Source organism: Struthio camelus, chromosome 2 (genome assembly GCF_040807025.1).
Source record: "Struthio camelus isolate bStrCam1 chromosome 2, bStrCam1.hap1, whole genome shotgun sequence".
NCBI lineage: Eukaryota > Metazoa > Chordata > Aves > Struthioniformes > Struthionidae > Struthio > Struthio camelus.
Genome location: NC_090943.1, coordinates 47981792 through 48005713, shown reverse-complemented (window position 1 = coordinate 48005713; position 23922 = coordinate 47981792). Strand labels below are relative to the sequence as shown.

Below are 23922 nucleotides of genomic sequence, written 5' to 3'. Positions count from 1 at the left end.
GGGCTGCTTTAGAGGAGCTCCACAATTTGCCTGTTGTGTGAGGCCTATTATTGACATGATGAGGCGTTATTGGATTAAAGGGCTTACCACCAGAACTAATTATTCACAAGAATGTATAGGTTTTTTGTAAGTCTCCAAAACTAGTCTTTATTAGATCTGAATTAATATATTTCACTTCCGTGCTAGCAGCGACTCAGGCATACTGTTCCTCATTTGTGACCAGTACTTACAAGAACTTAGAGAATTGCGAAGGAGATATACACACACATGCACACAAACTAACATCTTTTGGAGCAATATCATAAAGCTGCTCCTTCAGAGTATTATTCTCTGATGTAATATACCTTCATGTTGTACAATTCCTGCCCTGCTGGCAGGAGAGGGACACTTGCTCCAAATGTCCCCATGTAACACCTTGTTATCCAGTCATGTTATACTTAAAGGCTTGGGCCAGTGAATTATAAAAATATTGCTTTAAGTAAGTATTTTATTTTAAATATTTTATTAAATAAATATTTACAACCTCGATCTACTAAATCATATTTACAATATATAATTTGTACTCGGCCACCTGTCCTGAGCACAGAAAGGGACGTTCTGTTTTCTCCTGGGAATGTGATCTTGTGTATTTTCCTGGATAGTTCAGTCTAAATAGGCTTCTGCATGGGCTCCTATTGGTATTGTTAAATAGCAGTGAAATAAGGAAGGCATCAAACACTGAAGAAATGAGAAAGTGATTCCTCACTACATACTCGCTTTCAGAAGTTACGTGCAAAGCTTTAGACTAGTAGATGTAGCCACAAACAGCACTGCTCCACCTCCACCAGGAATACCTGCTTACTGTTACATTACTTTACTGAAACTCACTGTGGACTATTCGAAGCGGCTCCCAGCCAGGGATTTAAAACACTTGCTGGGGAGCAGTGTTGGAGTGGTTTCTTGGAGCCTGCAGAGCAAGCACAGCCCATGCTGGAGGCTGAGCGACCTTAGATATTATTCCTAGCTCTGCTACTAGCTGCTGTTGGACATGGAGCTGGAAAGGTGACATCAGTGTGTCTGTCCTCCACCCTCCTAAGGATTTTGTAAGGGTTATTTGGTGTTGCAAAGCTATAGACTTACAATATGGAGCGGAAAGTTTCCTGAAGAGAAGCAGGGGAGAGAATTAACTTCTCCCTGGAGCTCGCAGTTGATGTTGTATTGTGGGGCTACCATCAAGGAATAAGTGATAGCCATCTGGCAGCTCCAGACCAACTCTGGGCATTTCCGTAACAGACGTTCCTTGGAAGAGCTGCCCAGATCATGTAAACTCTGCCTGCAGGGTGGGAGACAGGCAGTTATACACCTAAACCACGTGGCGATATAAATAAATATTTGCCTGTCGTGTTGTCGGCTGTTACAAAAACCCACTCCCAAAGGGCAGCTCTGAGGAGATGCAAAGCCGCGTTTTCAAGGATCTTCCTGAATTTGCACAGGTAAAGGAGAAGTAGCAAGTGTCAGTGTAGAAACAGAAAAGCATGAATATACCCAGTACTCAAATATTGCTAATGCCTCATAGTCAGTAATCAGTTTTGGTATGTTCTTTCTTCCCAATTTACACTTTCTTTCTTCCCATCCTCCATCCCGGTAAGTGGTTTGAGAGCTCTGCCTTGCAATGGTGACCAGTTTCAGCTGCCGGCGACTCCAGCCACCGAAATTGCTGGGTGATTGGCGCTTTTGCTTACGCCAAGCACTTTAGGCTGTGCACCGAGAGCAACCTGCCAACACCAGATCATGGCCACAGGGAGCTCTGTCCGATGCAACTCAGTATTTAGGAAGCAGCTCTGCCCCCTTCCCATCCTCACCAGCTAATTCAGGGTGGGAGGGAGCATTCCTGCAATGTGACTAAACAAGTTGGTTCATTTAGGCATAAGATTTGTGTATCCCAAACAGCTGCATGCTGTTTGCGAGTGTGCTTCTGCATGGGCTGTCCCTTAGGAGTGGGTGAAGACAGAGGCAGAGTCTCTCATGCCAGTAGTTTGGCTGAAGCTGGTGGAGCTCCAGCAGGCGAAAACCACTGAGGCAGTGGCTCAGGCTGCTCGGGCCAATCTGTGGATCTATGTAAAGGTTTTTATGAAAGAGAAAAATCCATAAAGGTATTTGTTAGCCTGCGGGAGAAAGAAATGAGAGCTCTGGTTTCTTTGCTACTTCTGTGGCATGTCAGTGTGACTGTTTTCCGTTGCATGTTGCTAGCTTCCAACAGAAAAAGCTTTTTCACAGAGACCTCAAGTTATTATCATGCTGACTGTAGATACTGAGGAAAACATTCATAAGCTCAGCTCAGAATTAAGTCAACTTATCCAATTTATGAGCAGAAGAGCTAGTATTTTCCAGTCTAAAGACTATAGTTTTAGTCATTTTTGGTGCTGTGTTATAATAAGAATTTACGTTCAAGATTGAGAGTGACTAGCTGATGACAAATATAATGATACCTTTCACATAATTGTTTACACATAATATGTTTTCTCCTCTGTTAGTGCTAGTAATGAAACATTGGTGAATACAGGAAATGCATATCGTTTCATACGTTATCTCCTTTCCATCAACCCGTTTCTGTGTGAAGGTCAAATCACATTAGCTTGTTACCACTGAGATCCCAGTGATTCAAACAAAGCAATGTGAATCTGTTCAACAGAAAACGAAACTAAAGTATTGCACACACATATTAATGCACTAAACCCTGCATTCTTTTTGTGTGTGTGTGTGTGTGTTAGTTTAGTGGAGAGAAATTAAATATCGGACTAGGGAAGGAGTATGGTAAAAGGGCATGAATGAAAAATGATTACTGTTTCATACATTTTGTTGGACATCCAGTTACACAAAAAGGAGGGGTTGTTGTCTCAGAGTTACTATCTTGCTCCACACTTAGGTATGAAATGCATTCAAATTTATACAGTTCTCTGGTGTGCAATTTGTATGCATGTTGATAGGGTTCCAAAAAGTGTTGGGTTTTTTAGCCCTCCAGGGACTTTTTATGCGCAAGCCAAGTGCTCCTACATGCATGATAGAGCAATTTCTTCTCTCTGGAAAGTGCTGCTAGATAGAAATACGATAGCAGAGCAAACATTGACTTCCTTAGAATTGTTACTTGTTTAAATAAGGATACCATAACAAAATCCTATACTAGGTCAGAAGTGCTCTCCTCTGTACAGATGAGCTATCTCTCAATAATTTTTGGTAGGATGCCGAACAGAGGGCATAGTTTATTGAAAGTCAGTACGCAGGATAGAGTATAAGCTTATATACACTTTAAAAAAACCTTAATTTAAAGTTTAAATCTAATATTTTAAGTATTTTTCTAATGATTGTTCCTTCACTAGAATAGATTAGCGAGAATTTTACTTTGGTCAATGTACTCATACTGATTTACCCTCTTGGAAAATCTGAAGATTGATTCATTTCTGAAAGTTTAGCACTTTATCTCACTGGAATTATTTAATGCAGTGACCTCCTGAAAAGCCAACAGAGTTTGGAGAGTAAAGGAACAGATGCATATTCCTTTATAAGAGTGGAGCAGTTATCTGCCTGTGCCCTATACTGGTATACAAAAGTCTGGCAAGAAAACTTGGACCTAAACTAAGCATAGAGATGTATACGTAGAGCTGATTTCAAGAGCAGATTCACAGCACAGACCAATTTCAAGGGGATTAATAATGTATGAATAATACATATCCAAGACATGTAGCAGCAATGTGGCTTTTGAAATTGAGAAAACTTCAGTGAAATATAGAGGCTGTATCCACGCTGAAAATTGCCTAATTGGGTGAGATCTAACAGTGCTAAACCAGTACAAGGTCTTTTGGCTTTGAAAAAGGAATGCTGACAGGAAACAAGGGAGTTCAATCTGCGTAGTATACCGCAGTTTCCCTCTATTGCTATTATCTGTAGGTAACACTTTCATGCTAAAATTTTAAACTGTTCCTCCCTTCTCAAAATTGTGTGCTAATTTTCTTAAAGAGAACTCTAATTACTCTCTTTAAGATTTTGACTTGGAGCTGCATATAATTTCTCCTTCCAGCTGGATAATTAAATCATGCAATGTTCATCTCCTGTGACTTTTCCTGTCCCAGAAATCTTAAATTCTTGCTCCCTAGCTGTCTTCTTCCACAGAGCACAGTCACTGACAAAGCCTTCACCTTTAATTTACTTGTGCCAGCAAGACACAACTTGTGCCAGCTTCTGAATTTGTCTCAATTCAGAAGCAAGGCTTCATCTTCCTTTCTTTGTGTTTTACCGCATATTTCTTTTCCTAGGAAAGAGACCTCCATCTCTCCCACATGTATGTTCCTCAGGCATTACAAAACAGAGGATTTTTTTCCTTCCTGTGACCTGATTCTGCAGACCTGCGAGTAGTCCTATTTAAATCAGCAGCCTGGCTTGCATGGGCAAGGTTTGGGGAGTGGATTAACCTGAAAATCAAAAAGTGTAATTTGAGTTCCTTTGTAGCACAGTATGGGGCTTACTCTTCACAGGCAATCAGGGCTAAGGCTGCAAGTATAAAGTTGCTGCATTTAAACATATGATGATACCCTGATGCAATGGAGTCCTGGGAGTCACTGATGCAGAGCACCCCACTGAATCAGGCCACAGAAGTATAGTTTTGTATCTTATTGGAAAATAAATTGAAGGTCTAGAAGAGTTCACGGTTGGCAAGTCATTTCTATTAGAATACCTTCCTAAGTAAGGTTCAAGCTCCTTGCTTCATTTCTCTTCTTCAAAAGAAAAAGTTTTTGAAAACTGCAGGGTGCTCAGCTGTGAATCAGGTCTTGAAAAGAGCTTAGAGCTGGGCGTGAGCATCCTGCTAACGTCAGGGGGACTGTGCGCATGCCGAAAATGAAGATCTCGTAGTCATCCTTGCTCAGGGATTTTGCAGGAATGTGCCCAGTAAGAAGCTTCGGCTGACATCTCTGGAGGGCTCTCCTGTGGCAGGCTGGAGGGGCTATGAGAGATCATAGGACAGTCAGTTTGCAAACTGGTAATCCCGATGTTGAACCGTTTGTTCAAATATTACTTCTTGGACCTAACCATTACTGTTACTGTCATCCCAGTACCTTCCCTTGGCCATTCCGCTCTGGGTAGGATTGCTGTGGTGGTGTGCATTAGGGCAAAGGTTTGGCAAAGCAAGGGAAGTTCCGCCCAGAAAAGCTAACCAAGTACTAGCTCTGTGTTTTGCTTTGCATTAGTGTATCAGTGTGTGCTGAGCTGTCACAGGAGAACATGCCTGCTAGTCGTGCTGACTTCTATTTACTGGAGCTGCAGGTTAGCATCTTTCCCCATAGATTTCTAAATTCTACATGATTTCAGTACGTTTTATCTGGATCGCTACTCAGTCATTCAGAATGACCACACTGGTTAAGCAGGTGCTGAGGCACTGCTCCCTGTGCTTCACCTTTTTCCCAGTGTCAAACCTGAAGTATGCTCTGTTTCTGCTGTCTCCCTCTGGCCAACTCAGGGTGACCCTGCAGGGATTCCTGGTGGAAAAGCCGAGGTGTTCCTCATATTTAAAGTCTCTTCTTCCCCTCACCCAAAAGACGTTTACTTGCAGTGTTGGCCCTCACGAGTAAAACCTCACGAGTGCTTTGGGCCTTCACAGCTTAAATGGGACTAAGGAGGTGATTGAAATCTCACTCTCACTGCAGTAGGCAGGAGAGCAGGGGTAGGAGGCATCACGATTAAGATTTTATTCCCATCTGTTTGGTTCTGTAATTGCTCACGTTTATCAGATTTCAGGTAAATGGTCTTTACTTTTGCAGAGGTTGTTGGTTCTGAAGTGAGTAGGTTGAGTGCGAACGTGCTACCATTCAGTTTACAGGTGGGTAGTCTCTTTTTTTATCTGGCACCTGGGTAGCCTTGTATCTATCTGGGCAGTCTTTAAGCATCATTAACAGTTTTTTAAGTGTTGCTTTATTAAAAAATTGTACAAGAGTGATGGTTAAAGAAATGACTGTGATGGAAAGAAGGAGCTGAATTGCCTGAACTAGTTTCCAGAATAGTGCACTCCACGCTGTGGGTCAGCCTTGGCATCTACGAGTAGATTTCTTTGTGTATTTTAGCCCTAAGACAGCAAGGAGCCACCCAGGAGGAAGTCCTGTGATCCTGGGGCAGTGACTTTGTCAGAGGTCATGTGCGCGTCTGGAAGGGTCTGCTCCTGAGATTACGCAGATCGTTGAAGTTGTGCAGAGACACAGGCAAGGAATCCCTTTGAACACTGACCTTTCACTTTTCCCTTTTTGGTGATAAAATACTGAAGTGAGCTGAAATACTGAAGTGAAAAGTGACCTATTTTCTGTGCTGCCTGTCAAAGGCAGCAGAGGAAGGGGAGTATAGGAGGGCATGGGTGGAGCCCGTGAACGCAAACGATTTGTTGTTGCGTAGTTGCTTTAAGTATTTCAAATTCCTTCTGTCATCATCGTCCAGTAGCATCTCTTCACAGGTGTGAGCTTGAATGTGTCACCTGGAAGAAAAGGGTAGCTGAGGCAGCTGGAGTGATACACAGTGAGTGTCTCTCTTTGTCCTTCTGCTAATGAGGTATTTCCTAATGACTGGCAGAGACAGTCGGAGGGAAGAGACATCCTGCCAGGCAGCCCTTTCACTTCAGCTTGGCTTTTCCTTGCTGCATCCCACCTAACAAAGCAAAGTTGGTGCATCCTGTGCTTGGAAATGCCGTGTCAGCTTTAACGGGATTTTTTTTCTTGTAGCCTGGAAAGCAGAGAAGTTCACCTGACCCAGACGTACACATTCCCTTCAGCAGGAAGGGTGTTTGGCATGACAGCTGGTTACATGAGCATATGCTCTTCATGTTCAGCCCAAAAGGATCCCTGAGCCCTCCATAGCTGAGGGGAACCAGAGCACCCACCTCTGAACCGCAGCTGGAGTCGCACCATCAGTATGGGAGAGCGGTGATCAGCAGGCAGAGAGAGACAGAGGAGGTTAATTTATCTAGACACGATCTTCTTTTTCTTATGAAAAGTGCCAGGATATATCCAGTGGCACGTGTTTTCCCAGGGACTGGGACTGTTTTAGCATAACTGAATATCGAAGCGATTTTTTTAAATTCCTCTGAGGCGTCAGAGGCTTCACCCCTGGTGAAAACCATGGAAATAACATCATCTTCAAACAGGAGCGAGCGGGCAAGGGAAGGAGGTTGGGTCGATCTGATAGTCTGAAGTTGTGTTGCCAAGACATACCCAAGCTACATGAATCAGCCACCAAACCACCCATTAAGTTCAAATTTTACACTGTCTCGGAACAGCTAGCTAGGCAGATAAGTCTCGTAAAGTTGGACGGCTTAGTGCGCAGTGGAGTTTTATAACATCGGCGTCAGAAAACGTAACACTGCAGTCCTGAAAGCCTTTAAATAGTTTTTTCCTCCCCGGTGATAAAAAGTATGGCCATATGAAGCACATATGTAATTAAAAGTGGTAGAGATATATCTGCAGCAGGATATGACCTTGGAAATGAATTTTACAGTTATTCTGCCTTTGTGCCAGAATTCTTGTCTGTTTTCAGGAGTGAGAGCTATTTCAGATTGCCTTCTTTATCTTCCCTGCCACTTTTTACCTTTTTTATTAAACTGTGTCCTATTTCTACTTAATCCACTGTAAAGCAAGCATTTTGCTGATGACATAGCTCCAATTCATTACTGACGTCTTTAGGAAATGAAAAGTGATCCCCTTCCCTTATGAAGGAGGATGCCGGTTTAGAGAGGTTGCAGCCATCTTTTCTTAAAAGTATAACCTAGAGATAATTTTTGTTTAAACCTTGCAACCCAGATAGTACTGATGTGCAGTTAAAATGTGAGCAGGGACAGATGGTTGTACAAGGCTGTTTATAATCAATTAGCCTTTGAAAGACCACTGTTTGTACTGTCTTTTCTCCGTGGACACTTAGCCCCTATATGATAACTGCTTTTATGAAATATAGTATAGCTGTTAACCAACAGAACTGAATTCTTCAGTTGCTTAGTAACTAATCCAATTCAGGGAGGAAATAAAAATAGAATATATAATTTTAGACCCTTTAGGCTCTTTGCCAAGCAACATATTCTCACTAGCAGCAGTCAGATTTGTGATTTGAATGGGTTTTCTTGATAGAATAGATTCTATTTGTTTTATGTAGATAAACGCTACTTGCTTTTTAAATCTGATTAATTACATATCCAGGCCATTAGGTGTTGTAGCTTCTGAACTCTTCCGCAAGTTTATTGAAGTAAAACTATAACGTTGCTAAATATAATATAAATAAAAACAGAAAAATATCTTAGTTGCCGGCTTCTTTTCAGCCTTAATCATGTTAAAAAGCCTAAGATTGCAGTATAACTCAATAAATCACATTATATTGCCAGGAGAAATATTATAAGCATCTGCTTAATTCAAGTGTATTTTTTTCTGTACTTCTCCCTGTAAAGCTTGTTGAGAGGAAAAAGGATATTGTTTAAAAAAAGATGTTATTGCCACTGTTGGTGGAAATTGCAATGTAATTTATGACTGCACTTATTCAAGCAAGGTGGAAGTCTGATACCTTCAGTTTCTCTAAAAAGAATGCTTTGGCTGACAAAGTATGCCTCCTATTTTAAAATACTTCTTCAAAACTTTTAGTGTTTGTTGTCTGCACTTTTTAGAGCCTTGCCCTGTTTATGCATATAGTCTGTGCTTTGACACGTTACATACACAAGTCTTTTGCAAATTATGGGGAGGGCCGGCATTTTTATTCCCACAAATTTATCAGCATCCCCACGGGATAAAAGATTTGCAGGACTAAATCCTTACATGTGTGAATAGCGTCACTCAAGTCAACTCGCTTGCCCTTATTCCTGAATAAGGTACGCCATACGGGATCCCATATTCATGTAATGCCTGTATTCTGAAACTGTCACAGTGCTTTGGGTTAGCAAAACAGATAGAGCGCTACTTTTGCAAAACAATTTGAATACTTGCTTGCAAGTGCATGAATTTTGATTTAATTCTCCGCTCCTTTGAACCATGCATTCGGGAAGTTCTCAGGTATTCCTTTATCTCTTTCAGTTCAATAAGTATTTTAATGTAGGGCAAAAAGCATTCAGGATTCAGTTTTATGTGGCTGGCACATTTTTGCTTCAAGAAGAATACATTTTTAGATGTAGTGATTCAGCAGGTTTTGCATTCCACTTTAGGATTATCAGACGGTAGGGTGAAAAGCTAAATATAGCAAATAACATGCTTTATGCAGTATTTTAATACTTTTAGTTTAATGCTTTTCTTCCTATTGCAGTTGCAGGTGCTGCTGTCCTTATTTTCGGCACTGTCATTTATTTAATGCAGCTAACAGGCTTGTCTGAAGCAAATTAAGATTTTTCATCATTGTACACTGAAAGAATAGCATGCCAAATCAAACAGGAAATTTCCACTGGAACATCACTGTAATTAGTTTGCATGTGTGAAACTAGGAGAGATGTAGTCTTTATGTCTGAAACTGAGAAATAGGGGCACAGCAGTAACTTTGCAAGCACATGATGCGGCCCAGATCTTCAATTCAGAGCAGAGGTTTCCAAATGAAGATTAAAAAAACCAAAAAGCATTAGGTATGTGCCCACCTCTAATGTAATAATTAATTGTTGCCCTTCAGTCTCTCTTACCTGTGTAAACTGTAGGTCACTTACAGTTATTTTGGTAGTGTTCCCAATTAAGTATGACAGTGTGGCAGGAGATGCTTGCCATCTCCTTGTGCCAGAAGAGCTCCTGCTAGCTAGGTGTTAATTTTTACGGGGAAGATGAATTTGGATGTGAAAACTCTTGCAGGCAGATGGGGTCACTGAGGACTAGCTTTTCAACATTTTCCTTTCCTCACTCTGTTACTTAACTCTGTATGTTACTGCTCCTCCTCACTGCCTAAACCCCTTTTTGGTGTCACAGCCTTCTGCTTGCAAAGTAGGTGAATCCTTAGTGCTGCCCCATCACAAAAAGCCGGTGACCAGGCATCCCTGCACGCCTGAGCCCAGTTAGCAGGGAGAGCTGGTGCTCGCGGGGGAAACCATCCTCTGCCCAGCGGTCCTTTGAGCCAAGCACAGATCTCCAAGCCTGGGGCAGGACCGGTGCGGTCAGATTTTGGGGCTGAGCAGAGGGAAACGTGGCGCGGGGGCTGCTCCTGTGTGCCAGCCCCGCGCAGCCCACGTGGCTACAGCCTTGGTGAGCACCGCGGGACAGATCCCACGCCTTGCACCGCCAAGGAAGCCCCTAAAAAAAACAGCCTTCCCAGCACGGGATGGAAGCCAGCTACCCGGCCAGCGCGTCGTTTGTGCGCGTGGCTATGCTAGCGGCAGGCCCTGGGAGTTAAAGGGAGGAACCGGCTGATCCTCAGGGGAGGAGAGTGCGGGGAGAAGCCGTGGTCCGTAATGACCCCAGTTCGCAGCGTGGGGCTGGGGAGGGCTGGGGGAGGCAGCCTCCCCGCCGGACGGTCTGACTGCACCCACGTTGCAGCTGCAGGAGAGGCGCAGGCACCGCTGATGGCTGCCAGCCTGATCCGGGGCGGAGCGGCAGGAAAATGAACATAAAGCAGTGTCCGTCATCGGGCCATGGAGCGGTTACTAAGCATGGGGTGACGCACTTCCACCCGAGGTTGGCCCTGATGGGGCTGGGTTGTGTCCATCATCTTTTCCATCATCTTCAGTCATGCAACCTTCTCCCCATCTCCTTCTGTTTCTAATGTAACTTCATGGGTTACCTGCAATATTCATTGCTGCCTAGAGAGGACCAGCACAAAGCTCAGTGCCCCTCGAGACCCGCTGGCGAGCTCCCCTGAGCGCTTCGGAGGCGTGCAGATCTCGTGCCCTCTGCTAGAGCATCAGCCAGGGCTCTCAGATTGGGGCTAAACGTCGGGAGGGCCTTGGCACTGGCGTTTCAGGGTGAAGCCAGCCAGAAGGTCACTCTTGCTTGGAGCCAACGCTCCTTTTCTCTCTGGAGCTCCCGGTCTTTACAGCTCTGGCAGCTTGCCTGACCTCAAAGGTCAACCTCAATGTTTGTATTTTATCGAGGATAAAAAAATATAAGCTCCATGGTAAAATACAACTGGATATGCTACTGATTTTTTCCCCTAAAGTAGTTTAGGAAACATTGCATAATACAAGGGTTTGTGGCCAAAATGTATTATGCAGTTAATTCAAGTAAATTGCAGTTACTCTGTAGCAAATAATTACCACCTGTTTCACATCTGCCTGAAATCCACTCAAAATACAGCAATCTAGCCATCATTCTTGTACTATTTATGTAGTTTTATTATTTGCAGTTAGATTTCTATGTACTTATCCCTTTTACAAGAATTTTTGCATGCCTTCTGTACACAAAATGGCAAATTTAATAACCTCCTTAGGATTTGTTTACAAAACCTTTCAAAATGTGTTTGCAATGCATGGCCGGGCTGCTGATACACTGCAGATAACTCAGTGGCCTTTTTCGTAATGCACCGTGTATCTGTATCTATCTTCTATTTACTGCCTACTGCTCTGAGATTTCAACACCTCCATTTCACCTTCAAAAATAGTGCACATTAATGTGTCACACACCCAAGGGCCTTTTCAAAGTCACCTTTGCTCAGTGAAGGCAGAAGCCCTTGACTTGCGTGTTCGAAGCATTGTTGGGACAGACAGATGTTGCGGTGAGGCAAAGGAGGAATTTTAGCAAGGATGAACACCTTTTGCCAGGATCACCACTTGTGATGGAAATACAGAGGAAAGACAAGGATGAAAGCCAAGCGCATGCTTCTTTAAAATATTCGAAACAGCCTGTAAGTTGGGCGTGGACTTTGTATGCTTTGTGCTCATCTTGCAAAGCAAGATGTGTCATCTTGGTGGTTCCTTTCAATATTATATTTTACAACACAGCTGAGAGCGTGGAAAGGAGGGCGAGGGGTTAATTCCTTGCGGCACATTTAGGCCATCCCCTGAAATCATGGGAGCAAAACCAGCAGAGCAGTGAATCAGGCCGGTGCCTCTCCAGGGCTGGAGCAGCAAGAATCGGGAATTTTGCTGCACCGGTGTCCGGGGACGCAGAGGAGAGGCACGGGGCGCCTGGCGCTCCCGGGAGCCGTGGGTCTGAACTCCTCCCTTGGCCCTCCAAGATGGGAAATACCACCTGCTACTAGGCTGCGAGTTTAAGGCCTTGTCTAGCACAGCCAAGTCCTGGGTACGCTTTTGCAGCTTTGATATTACATTGAGAGCAAAGCACCATCCCATCCGCCTTAGGTCCGAGTTAGGGTCATTGGACTGCCTGGATATATTTATGTGGCATCATCCTGTCTGCCTTTAAATTTGCCCCAGCTGGGCTTCCATATAGTCAAAACTGCTTTTCATTTCTGTCGTATCCTGTTTTATGCTAGCCTCTCTCACAGGGGAAATGGCGTTTACCCTCACCACACGTCTCTGAATTACTGTTCGGTCGCGATGCAGAACTCCTCCCCAGCATGTATAGGTGAGGGAAACATGGATTTGTGAATTTGTGTCGCAGAATGTGTTGCAGAATTGGGGATTTTTGTGTATTTGTCGTTCTCTTGTGCTTTGGGAGGGGAAGGAAACGATGGGCTGAGATCTCAAAATCTTTGTGAACCTATAAAAAATATTTTACAGCTGATAAAAGTTAAACTTGGAGGATTCCCAGGGAACAAACATGAGGCGCAAACTCAGCGCCCGCTATTGCATGTCTTTGTGATGCCTCTCAAAACTGCCTGTCAAAATCCCCCATCCAGGAACATGGTAGATTGACAATTATGCGCATCTATTAGCGAAGCAGCCATTCTTTCTCTAGAAGGCTTTGTGGCAATCTCTCTCCAAAGAAGCGCATATCTCATCTGGGTGTCTGCTAGATGGCCATAACACCTCCCTAAGGGAGATGCCTCTGATAACACTATATTAAAGACAGGGCTTGGTTTTGTCTTTTAAACCTCTATCACACAAGCCAGTGCACAAGGAAAGACACCTATTATAATTTTGTAGACGAACGTTAACAAAAGCTGCCGGCACACGTGTGCACACACACATACACACACACAATTCAATGCTAACATTGCAGGAGGCTATGATGATGACTTTTATTGTCATTTCTGCTGGGGGAAGAGAAACTGTTTATTTGTACAAATTACCCAAGCTCAGCTTCATTCCTGAGCATCCTCTTTGCACATATGAGGCTGTTTTGTCAGCTGCATCTTTAGGTACAGATTAAAATGCAATACTGTGCAGTTCCCATCTCCAGAATACTTGTGCTTATTGGTCTTAAACAGATTAGTACCGTAACAAAATGCCCTGTAGGGACATGGATATTGTGTAGTAAGAAGCCTAAATACTTTTTTTTTTCCTTTTCAAAAAATGCCTAATTGAACTCTCTTACGCTTGGTTTTCCTGATTATATTCTGTTCATTAATAGAGAACAAGTTTGAATAAGAACTAAGAGCAAAACTAGAGGAAGAAGATAGCGTAATATGTTAGTATTAATTAAGCTGCAAACCTAAAACATGATTCCTTCCAACCTCTTATCTAACAGACACTAGAATACTTAGTGTTTTCAGAGACCACTGCCAGACAGACACATCCTGTTGTGATAAAGGAGACCAGCTGGATTTGGGACCGAGGGTTAGTGTTTGTGGTTCAATTGACCATACGTGATTTGCTGTCCAGTTTGCAATTTTAATGGTAAATCTCTGAAGTATTTTCGCTTTGATTCAGTTTCATCACTGGTATGGTAACGCAAGAGGGGATGGCTTGTTTGCAGCTGGTTTGCGCTAATGTAGGTTGCGTTGCAGTCGCTGCAAAGTAAAGGAAAATACATATTTTAATTTTGCATATTTATCCTTAAGAGTTGCTCTGGGTGGCTTTTTTTGGTTGTGTTTTGGGTTTTTTAGGAAACAATGACTGGGTGCAGGGGTTACATTCCAATAGGGATAACATTTAGAATTCTTAGGCTGGTCATGGTTTTTATCTGGCTTCAACAGAACTGGATAACGTTGTTAATTGTTATTGTCTTCCTGCCTCTTTGAGAAATCTGAGTCTCAAACCTCTGTAAAGTCTGAGAACAGGAGAGTGTCTTTACTTGTGAAAGAAGCATAGCAAACAGCAAGTAGAATTGGGAGGAGTTTGGGGTCTTTCTTTCCTAAGAAGGAGCACTGTTCAGACCCCACTCATCTTTTTTGTTTCTCTGATGTCAGTCTGTTTTGATTTGAAAGTGTGTAAAGTGCTTTCTATACTTCTGTTCATGTAGGGCGCTAATATTTCAACTGTGTCTAACCCACATTGCTAAAAAAGCAAAGGTCATATATTTGTGTAAGGCCACACACCTGAATTTCTCATTTATGTCTTTTGATGAATATATGTTGTTGTTCTGTTATGGTAAGTGACAGCTGGTATCTCTGGCCGGAGGGAGCAGCGGTACGTTGTGCAAGCCTTACCTGCTCAGCTCTGCCGGTGCATCGTCATCCTGATCTATATCATCCTTTGCAAACTCTGAGATCTGATCCTGAATATCCTCCTCATCTAGTGAGGGGAGGCACTAAATACCTTAGCAGACTGCTGCTTGTAGGATGTTTTTGTAGGAATGCAAATAAACAAATAAACCACTTTCAGTAGTGGTCTGCCAGAGATGACTAAGCTTACATATGTGCTGTGCACACAAGTTATTAAAACTACATCCTCGCACAAAGGATTTGCAGAGTGGTTTCTGGAGGCAGCAGCTCACTGTGACTACTTTTCTACCTGTGGAAAAGACTAGTATTTTGGTTATGGATTTTTAAGGCATGGGAGTCAAATCACACTTCCCTTTCCCTCCTCTCAGCTCTGAAAGCTTGGTGTAGCTTACGATTTTCTTTCTGTTTGACAATTCAGAAATGCCATGGAATTCAGTGGAAGAAAAGACAACAGAGTGTACGTGAAGTCTCACCTAATATCCCTTTGTAAAAGCTCCTACTTATCTGCTCCCAGTTTCTCTTACCCTCACTTTTTCTACTATGCCACACCACTGAAGGAAATCTCAAATTCGAGCAGCTTTATTAGACCTTTTATTAATCAGACCTATTAACCTATCGTGTTAGTATGGTCGCTCTCCCTAACCCAGGACTACAGTTTGGCCACCATAAAGATATGGTGGACAAGCACTGATGATACATGTGGCATTTGGCTGAGGGCAGAACTACCATTAATATTAGTCTTCAGTTTTATGAAGGCAGAGAGATGAGGAGAAGAGGCCTCTTCCCAGTCATCAGACTTGACAAATTATTTGCAGTCTGAAGAACAGCTTGCATTTTATTTGTCCTCCAGACTTCAGAACAGTACATATAGGTATAAAGGACAGTGATGGTCACAAGGATATGGAGAAAATAAGAATAAGAAAGTTCCCTTCCTTCTTCCCTTTATGCAGGTTTTACTCAGAACCTGAGGTGAGATTCTTATCATTTTTTATGGGTTACCTTCACCTCCAATCTCTCTGCTCCTCTGAGCTTTCTGGGTTTCAGCCAGAGAAGTCAAATGCCACAGGAAAATCAATCTTCTAAGATTTGCTGCCTGGAGGTGTTTGGAGAGGCATCAAAACTTCTAAGTCAGCCAAGTGTCTTGATGTTCCCCATTAAACAGTCATAGAGAGAAGCTGTAGGTTAACATCCAATACCTGGCCCTGGGCTTACCATTTTGCCTTTAGCTGAATACTTGCCATGTGTGTATTTGAATTTAAATCGCCAGTGACTTGTGGCAGGACTGTATCTTCTCTGCACCTCAGCAAACACTGAACGTTTGAACAGCATTTTAATTTTAGCAATCAGTGTTTGCAACCAACATCTTTTAAGGGAAGGTAGCAGAAAGAGGGATTTTTTCATCATGGGCTGTCAAAACCCAAAGGCTAAGCAAAGCCAGAAAAGGGGGGAGCAGCTCCAAGATGCTCAGCAGCACCGCGTTACAGAAGACGACGTCAATCAGGGGCTTCTTACCAAATTGCTGCACCTTTATGATTTTCATCCAGGATTTTCACAGTAAAGCTCACGAGCCCCAAGGAGCAGGGCAGAGGTATCCTGGGACAGCGCCGGGTGTGCGGTTGCGAGCGGGCAACACGTCAGGTGATCTACGGGCTACATTTAACAGCTTTTATGAGCTCCGAGTGCCCCGACCCGCTCCGATGCTGAGGGGGAGGGAGGAGGGAGGGCAGCAGCGGGGCCGCGGACCCTGCTCCTGAATGCAATTTGAGACCCGTCTGTCGTTTGGGTCGATGTGCCGGCGGTGCGGGGACAGCGCCGCAGCCTTCTGACTGCGCGAGGCCGCCAGGAGCCTGCTGCCCGGGGAGCTGATTAATAGATGCGGAAAGAGTCAGGCCAGTGACTTGTCACTTGATTTTGCTAGTAATTTCTCTAAACAATGAACAGGCAATCGTATAATGGGCCATAGGTTTCCGAGATGAAAGTCAACTTGCTATTGTTGTGTATTGTGAGTATTTTCTGACAAAGAGTTTCTAAGATGGAGTATCCAATTATTTACGAAAATTGCATGTATATACTAAAGGAAAGCTGCCTTATTTAAGCATACTGGGAGAAAAGGGTGCACTTGCGCATTTTGTGCATATTTACAATCTATTTCCTTTGAGGCAAAATTTTTATTTTTCTCAGGCTAAAAGATGTTGAATTGAAAGAGGCGTTTTAGAAAACGGAGCAGCACAAAATAAAAATGATCAGCCTTTGTCCCCAAAGAGGCCATACCGTGTCAGAGCGTTTAGCAAAGACCACATCGCTGTCTTCTCCCGTCGTCTGACGCTGTTGAGGAGAAAGGAGCTTGCAGGCGTCGCAGGCTGCGCTGATGTGGATGTAGTGTGGGCAAAGACGCAGGTAACGCCAGCCATGTATTTTATTTTATTCTAGAGTCATCATTTTACTTGTGCTATTCTCTATTGCTGTAAATTAGCCAGTTCCCTAGACTGCATGTGTTTTTTTCTCTCAGAGAAGTACAGTTCAATACTTCTGAATACTTGATCACATCAGCATTAGACCCTCGTCTCCGAGCCTGTAAAACAGGTTGTGTGAACTACGAGAGAGTGAGTCCTGTAATGAAGTGTAACAGCCCTGTCCTGCTGCTGCAGAGATACTAGGGGAGAGGCTCTTCTGACGTGTCTGTGTTGCATTCAACAAGCAATTTTTCAGATTATTCCTTTAAAACAAAATATATAATGACAGCCTCGACTAGTTTGCTGCCTGTCAGGAGCATACATTTGATCTAAGCATGTCTCGGAGACTTGTTTATTTTCTCATTGCCAAAAATATGCTGGCCCAATGTAGATGTCAGTGAGCTCGATCTATTTTGTGCAGTGGCACTGATAGATTTAAAACAGTGGTAACAGTCAGACCTGGATCCCAGGAACAGTTGAACAGTGCTTGCTTTTATTTTTATTTTTTATTTTTTGAAGGGCTCTACATTTGAGTCCCTCTGCCTACTGGTTTGAGTCCCGGTGGTCCTCAGCAGTGCAGTAACTTTACAGACACAGGGGAAGGACCTGAGAGGGAAAGAAATTATTCTTTATAAAGTGGAAGATCTAGCAGGTTGCAGGGGAAGGTAGTTAACAAATATTTTTTTTAGTCTGGATTTTAAATATTTCCATATATGGTAAGGAAAATGTGAACAGTATGTACTTCTTGATCAGATATATCAGTGGAGGAGAATCTCCTCTGCCCAAACAGGTCAGTGTGCAAACCGTACGGTGTTAAGTTTCATTGTCTGCAATCAGTAATGCTCGGCAAGAGACAGGAAAACAACTGCAAGACAGGAGACTGTTTTGCAGCGCATGTGAATTGCTTTGTTGAAAATGTATCAGAAGAAAGCCCCCAAATCCTTTTGAACCTCACTGTGATGAAACAAACGTTCCTCTGTCGGGAGGTCTAAAAACAATTCTGAATTCCCCAGTGTTAATGATCAACATTCATTACAAGGTGATTTTTCTAACAATGAATCAGCTCACTGCAAAAGCACCTTGCTGTGTGTATATAGCCTGTACCAGCCTTCGTTAAGGGATCAGCTGATTATTATTCTGCTACTCCTTTTTATTTTCTTCTCCCTCTCTCTCAGGAAGACTGCATACAAATATAGCAATCGATTGAGCGGAGATGTTCTGCTTTTACGAGATTAATTGCAAACATAGGGATGCTGTGTCTGGCCTGTATGTATGATTGATCTTGCAGGAGGAAATGCAATAGGAAGCTAATGCTTCCTTTTATCCAGTAAGCAAAGTTCAAAGATGTTTACGTTCTGCTAGGTAAGCACCACTGTCTGAGGCCGGAAGATGGATGGACTGTCCGGTCAGCACAAATTCGCGCCAAGGTAACACCACACTGAGCCATCTCTGCGGACCTTCTCTCCAGCCATGAGGCTGGAGGGTGAGAATCGCTAATTTAGCAAATAGCTTAATTGTTTCACATTTTAATTAGGCCAGAGATGCACACGAAGCCGCTATGGTACCAGAGGCAGTAAGTGGAAGGTGTTGGTGGACTATGCTGGGGGGGGGAGGGGGGCAGTGGGCTGAGGAGGACGGGCTGCCGAGGAGGAAGGCTTCAGGTTATGCTGTTCTCAGAGCAGCTGTCCCCATGCGGCTCTTCAGAAGTCACACAGGTTTTTTCTTTAAAATGTGGCTGGCATAAGGCATGATCTTTGTATTCCCTCTCCGTAGTCCATGGGGAAGCAGTTGTGGAAGCATCTGCAAAAAACTTACCTGCCCTTGTTTATAGTTGTATACAAATATAATCTTACAAGCCATGGATTTGGCTCGAGGTCCCTTTGAACAGGCTCATTCGTTCTTGGGCAAGGTGTGACACTTGCACTTAGGCTGAGAAGCAGTGTCAAGGCTAACAGATCCAGCTTAGTGACTCAGCCCTCTTCTTCACCGTATTTTAAATAATAGATGGGCTAGTGCTGAAATTTAACTCCTGCCAGAGCTGCAGAAATACATGGTATATTTAAAATATTGATACAACATTGACCCTCTGCTCAGGCAGAGAAGGTGATCTTCACCTGGGACTGGCTTTCTTAGAAGGGAAAAGAGATCGGAGGGAGGAGGGGAGGGGATCCTGTACCATAATACCATGTAACAGGGTAAAAATGTCCTTCACCTGAGGCACTAAAGCTTTCGACTCTTGCAGCATGTTCTTGGAAAATCCTGCAACCAGTGCTGCCGTCTGTGTTATATTTATATGAGCATATGCACCGAGCTGATGATGAGGGAGAGAAAGGGCCGTTCCCTCTGTTAAAATAATTAGTGTAATAAATACAGTGCGGTGAGCGCAAAAGGAAGCAGAGATCCCTTTGTTCACGTCTCACCGTTTATAGCTGGGTAAGCAAGCCTTGTGGAGTTAAGCTCCGGATTTACTTGTCCTTTTATTTTCTTTCTAGAGGTCTGGAGTAATATGTCCTGTTGATGCCAGAATTAACAAGTGACAGTGGACCACTGCTGTGTTAGAGCAACATCGAGAATTTCATTGGTCTTTTCTGTTCTTTTTTTTTTTTTTTTTGGACATACAAATCCTGCCTGATAAACATAACCCATTTGCTGTTTAGCAGTCAGTTTACTAGGCTTGACAAAGGTTATTGCAATAATTGATGTTCCTCTTCTAATAATTAATGTTAATGAGTCTACTAAAGAGTAAACAAGACAACAAAGAACTGTTAATGAGACAGTCTTTACTCATTTGTTTAATCTTTTAGTAAGATAATGGGCGATAAATATATCGCTATTCAGCCATCTTCAAGTCCTTAATGCGTGGAGAGTGCTTTAAAAAGAGATTTGAGCTGATTTTTTACACTTGCATTTAGTATATTCAGCTGACTGGGTAGGTGGGGCGTCTGAAAGAGTTTGGAGACCTATATAATTAAGTGCCTTGACATTCTGCATCTGAAGGACATTGGCAGATATCCAAATACTATGTTCTGCTCTCAAACCATTTAATTGAAACCATGCAAAAAGAGGAGGGGGAGGCCAAAAGAGAGGGGGATCTTGGCAAAAACCTTATGTGTGTTTTTTCCCTATTGGAATGACCAGACAGGGCAACAAAGCTGATAAAACAGGATTAGCAAAATTGTATTGTTGGATATTATATGCTGTGTGACATGCACTACAGCAAAGGAATTTGGCAGGATTAACCTGCAGAGGATAAAGATGTAACAGACAAGAGGGCTGAATTAATAAGATTGCTGTGACCAAAGCAAGGAAATCTATTTGCATGGAATATTAACAGCAATAATAAACTTTTGGCCGGGGGAGTTCCCGTTGCTGTCCATAGTCCTGCAGTTATCCTGCCTGGAGAATCTTTTACCAAGAGGAAATTTAATGTAGAAAAAAACAGCTCAGTGGCATGGTTTCTCGTTATTCTTTCTCTCTCTTAAAAAAATGCAAATTCCTAGGCAGGCTTAACTGTGTTATTGGGTGTTTTTCTCCAAACAGAGTAGTTTATTTTTCTGTTTATAGGAGATGAGATTCTTCTTGTAATGTACTAGTGTCATCCTACAGTAAATATTCTTTTTTGGTATTTTTCCTCAGGGCTTCTAGACCCAGCAGGCTGGACAGCATGGGAGAACACAACTCCATAGCTGTGGTTAATCAAATTGTACATGAAATTGTACATTTAAATACCTGTAATTTTATCCCTAGTTGAAATCATGAGAAAGCTTTCACATCACATAGTTTTAGAGAACATGAAAACAATTGCCAATGGATGACTGAATAAAATCATACTAAGTCAAAATGGGAGAATATGAAAATATGAAAGGTCAGACATACTCAGACTGACACTATATATCCCCATCTGACTGAGGGGATAAAGAAACAGGGGGCCAGCCTCTGTCTCTGGTACTTTAGGGGGAGTGAGCATCTTAGATTAAGTATAATTCATTTCTCAATTGTAGGGTATCTAATACTGTTTCTTACTGGAAAAGGCTTCTTTTAAATTGGCTTCTTCCGAAGAGCAAGCAATGCATGCAATAGCCTGATTTTTTTAAAGAAGTCTGAAACACTTTAGTGCAGATTGCATAAGAGGTTTCAGAAGGATTTAAACAACCTTGAAAAAGGCTCATATCATTTGTTTTTCTTTTCCCACCCCCAGTACTAGTGACAGACTTCAGTGTTCCCATGGAACAGAGACTGTACAAAGAGTATTTGGCATTATTCTGTGTGTGACACAATGTGCTTCGTCAAGTGTGTTGAGTGCCACAACATGCAGTGAAAGATCTGCTCAGGGGAAACTATTCACCTTCATCCAGTATTATCATGTCACCATTGATCAGCACCAGCCAAAACACAAGTTCAGCTTTCAGCCTCTTCCTTTCTGGGTTGAAGGCTGAATAATAGATAACGCATAAAATATAAATACATTGTTTTGTTAAGTGTATCCTGGTGTATTAAAATTCCAGAAACTGCTCTTTAAATAAAAGCTCTGTTAGTACAACATGACTGAGACTTTACAAGTGCACAAACATGCACAGGTGTCAAGAAATTTAGCTCCATTTCCTACAGCGACTAAATTATATAACCTGTCTCTCTGGAATATCTTTTGTTACTGCATATGTTAATAGGTTTTCTACCTCAGGACTAAATGTGACCACGTCTTCCTTCTCTGCAGTGGAAAGGCAATGTGTGCAGTTTCCTCTGGATTAAATCAGGGTGGGGATGCGTGGGGGAGGATACTTCTGTTGCCAGCAAGGTCAGAAGTTTTGTCTCCACATCTAACCAATTTCACAAGACCTTTTAGAAATAAGCACTTTCTCCCTGGAGGTTTGTTGGGCTTCACGTCACTTTCTTTGTCTCCTATTTGGTCAAGAAGTCCTGCAATGGGTTCATATCCGAGTGATAGTCTGAACTGATTCACAAAAACTTGGCTTTCTTTCAGGTTTTGGTTGCTCAGGAAAGTCCGTAACATAACAGGCTGGTTCAAGTTTATTTTTTGCCTACTTTTTCCATGTGTCCAGATGAACTAGCAGGATAAGGTGTTGCTGGTATCCTCTTAAGAACAACCCAACCATTTCGCACAACTCATAGTAGTATGCATGCAGCATTTTGAGGGGGACTAGTCAGGAGCCCAAGTGGGTTTCCACATTTTTTATTTTGTCTGCTTGAAAAGCTGCAGGACCACCCAGACTCGTGCTCTCCCTAAGGCCATTCCTGCTGCAGCACTGCAATTTTGAACTCCTGTGCTGCCTGAGATGCATGCTGTTTGCAGGCTACCATAGTTCGTGTGCTCACTGATACCAGATCTATGGGGTTTTTTTCCTTTAACCCATATAAAGGTCCTAGAATCCACAATTCCCTGTGTGATTTGAACAGAAGATCGGCTTTAGTGGTTAGTTGTGGGATGTTCCCCTCAACTTCTGCAAGTTCCTGAGGGGCATGAAGGGCCTGTAGGCTTCGGTGCTGTGGGTCCCTGCAGGATTTTGGCTGGGAGGGAGCAGCCATCCTGGACGTCAGTGCACCGAGCAAGTTCTGGGAATGAACCCACGCACACCTTGGTGTCCCTCCTGCCTCAGAGAAGCAGGCAAGACACAGGCCTGAGGGACGCAAGGATAAATGGCAGCTTGGTGCTGAAGAAGCCATGCAGTCCCCAGGGCACTGTTCTCCTTCTGGCAGTGTCCCAGGATCCGTGAAAAAGCAGCCTGTTTCTTCTGTGTCTCTTAGGGCTTGGCTGAGTTTCTAGGTTACTTCTGCCTGCCTGCCAGCCTCCATTCCTTATGAAATCAATGTAGGAAATGAACAGCAAGAAGCCAGCTGTACACCTAACCATATTGCACTATGCTGGCCACCTTTACAACGCAGTTAATCTTGAGTGCAGCACCAGTTTGCCACTCTGTCTTTGGAGAAATACACCCTTCACACTTCCATATTGTTTTAAACAGTTGGGCAGGGATAGAAAACCCATGTGACTGATTGATGGACCTAACTCTGTCCCTTTGCTTTTTAGTGTGCATGGTAAGGAAGATGGACCCCTGGAAGAGGGCAGACTGTAGAAGACCTTGGCCAGGGCAACCCTGGCTGGGTTGCCCCATCGGTGCTGTGCAGCAGCTGGTGTTGTGAATCAGGCCGTCACCAGTCAGAGAACGGCTACTTCACAACACCAGGGTCGCACCCCACCAAGCTCAACGGCAGGCCAGAGAAGTGAAGGTTTTCCGAGGCAAGGCACATGGAGCACGTCCTCATTTCCTCCACCAAAGTCCAGACCTGCAAAGGTAATCAGGTGCTCAGCTCCTATTTAGGCACCAGCCTCCCACTGAAGTCTGAAATAGAAGTTAGGCCCCTAAATATCTCTGCGGATCTGGCCCCAAAACCCTACCTTGCTGTGTAATAGAGAGCATTTCTTCAGCAGGCACAGAGCAATCCCATCAGGGACTCTGTAACTACCTGACTTACTATTTTAATGTTAAGAAATGGGAAACTCTTATTTAGTTGTGGAAAACAGTAGGGTGAAAAACATCTGTATGTTCCTTTTGTAGCTCTCCATGACAGCCAAGTCTGTGGTCCTCGCCTATGACTAATCCTGATCCCTTTCCTATCTAGACACCTAATCACATATTCTCTGCAAAAGATGCTGCACCTACCAAGAAAGAAGCCAAACTCCTTGGAAAGGACACTAAAACAGCCCCTAGTGTGTTGTAATGAATGGAAAAGCAGCAAAAATAAATAGTACGGTTGTCCAGAAGTGGTACCATCATCTGTTGTTATTGAAATAGAGAAAATGTGTGAATTTGCATTACCCTTATATAACCTGCTGTTAGTCATAAAGGAAGCATGAAGCATACACAAACCCACCCTGTCCTGAGTGACCCTGTAACACTTTGTGCGTGTTGCAAGTCAGAGAATGCAGGCTCATCGGCATCTCTTCCCTCGTAACATAAAGCCAAGGTGCTGTTAACAGGGTATAGTGGAGCAC

General features: G+C 43.2%; 2 long non-coding RNA genes across 2 annotated transcripts in view; both read left to right on the top strand.

The window, feature by feature from the left end:
• Window positions 1-21622, top strand: part of LOC138066343 (uncharacterized) — a 69620-nt gene extending 47998 nt beyond the window's left edge. The window contains exons 3-5 of the long non-coding RNA XR_011139700.1: window positions 16639-16854; window positions 18273-18337; window positions 19403-21622. This is a non-coding gene — a long non-coding RNA (uncharacterized lncRNA). The remainder of the gene's footprint in view (window positions 1-16638; window positions 16855-18272; window positions 18338-19402) is intronic.
• A 1494-nt stretch (window positions 21623-23116) lies between these two features.
• On the top strand, window positions 23117-23691 carry LOC138066174 (uncharacterized). The gene is made up of 2 exons (XR_011139414.1): window positions 23117-23221; window positions 23486-23691. It is a non-coding gene; the product is annotated as an uncharacterized lncRNA (long non-coding RNA).
• Window positions 23692-23922: the final 231 nt, after the last annotated feature.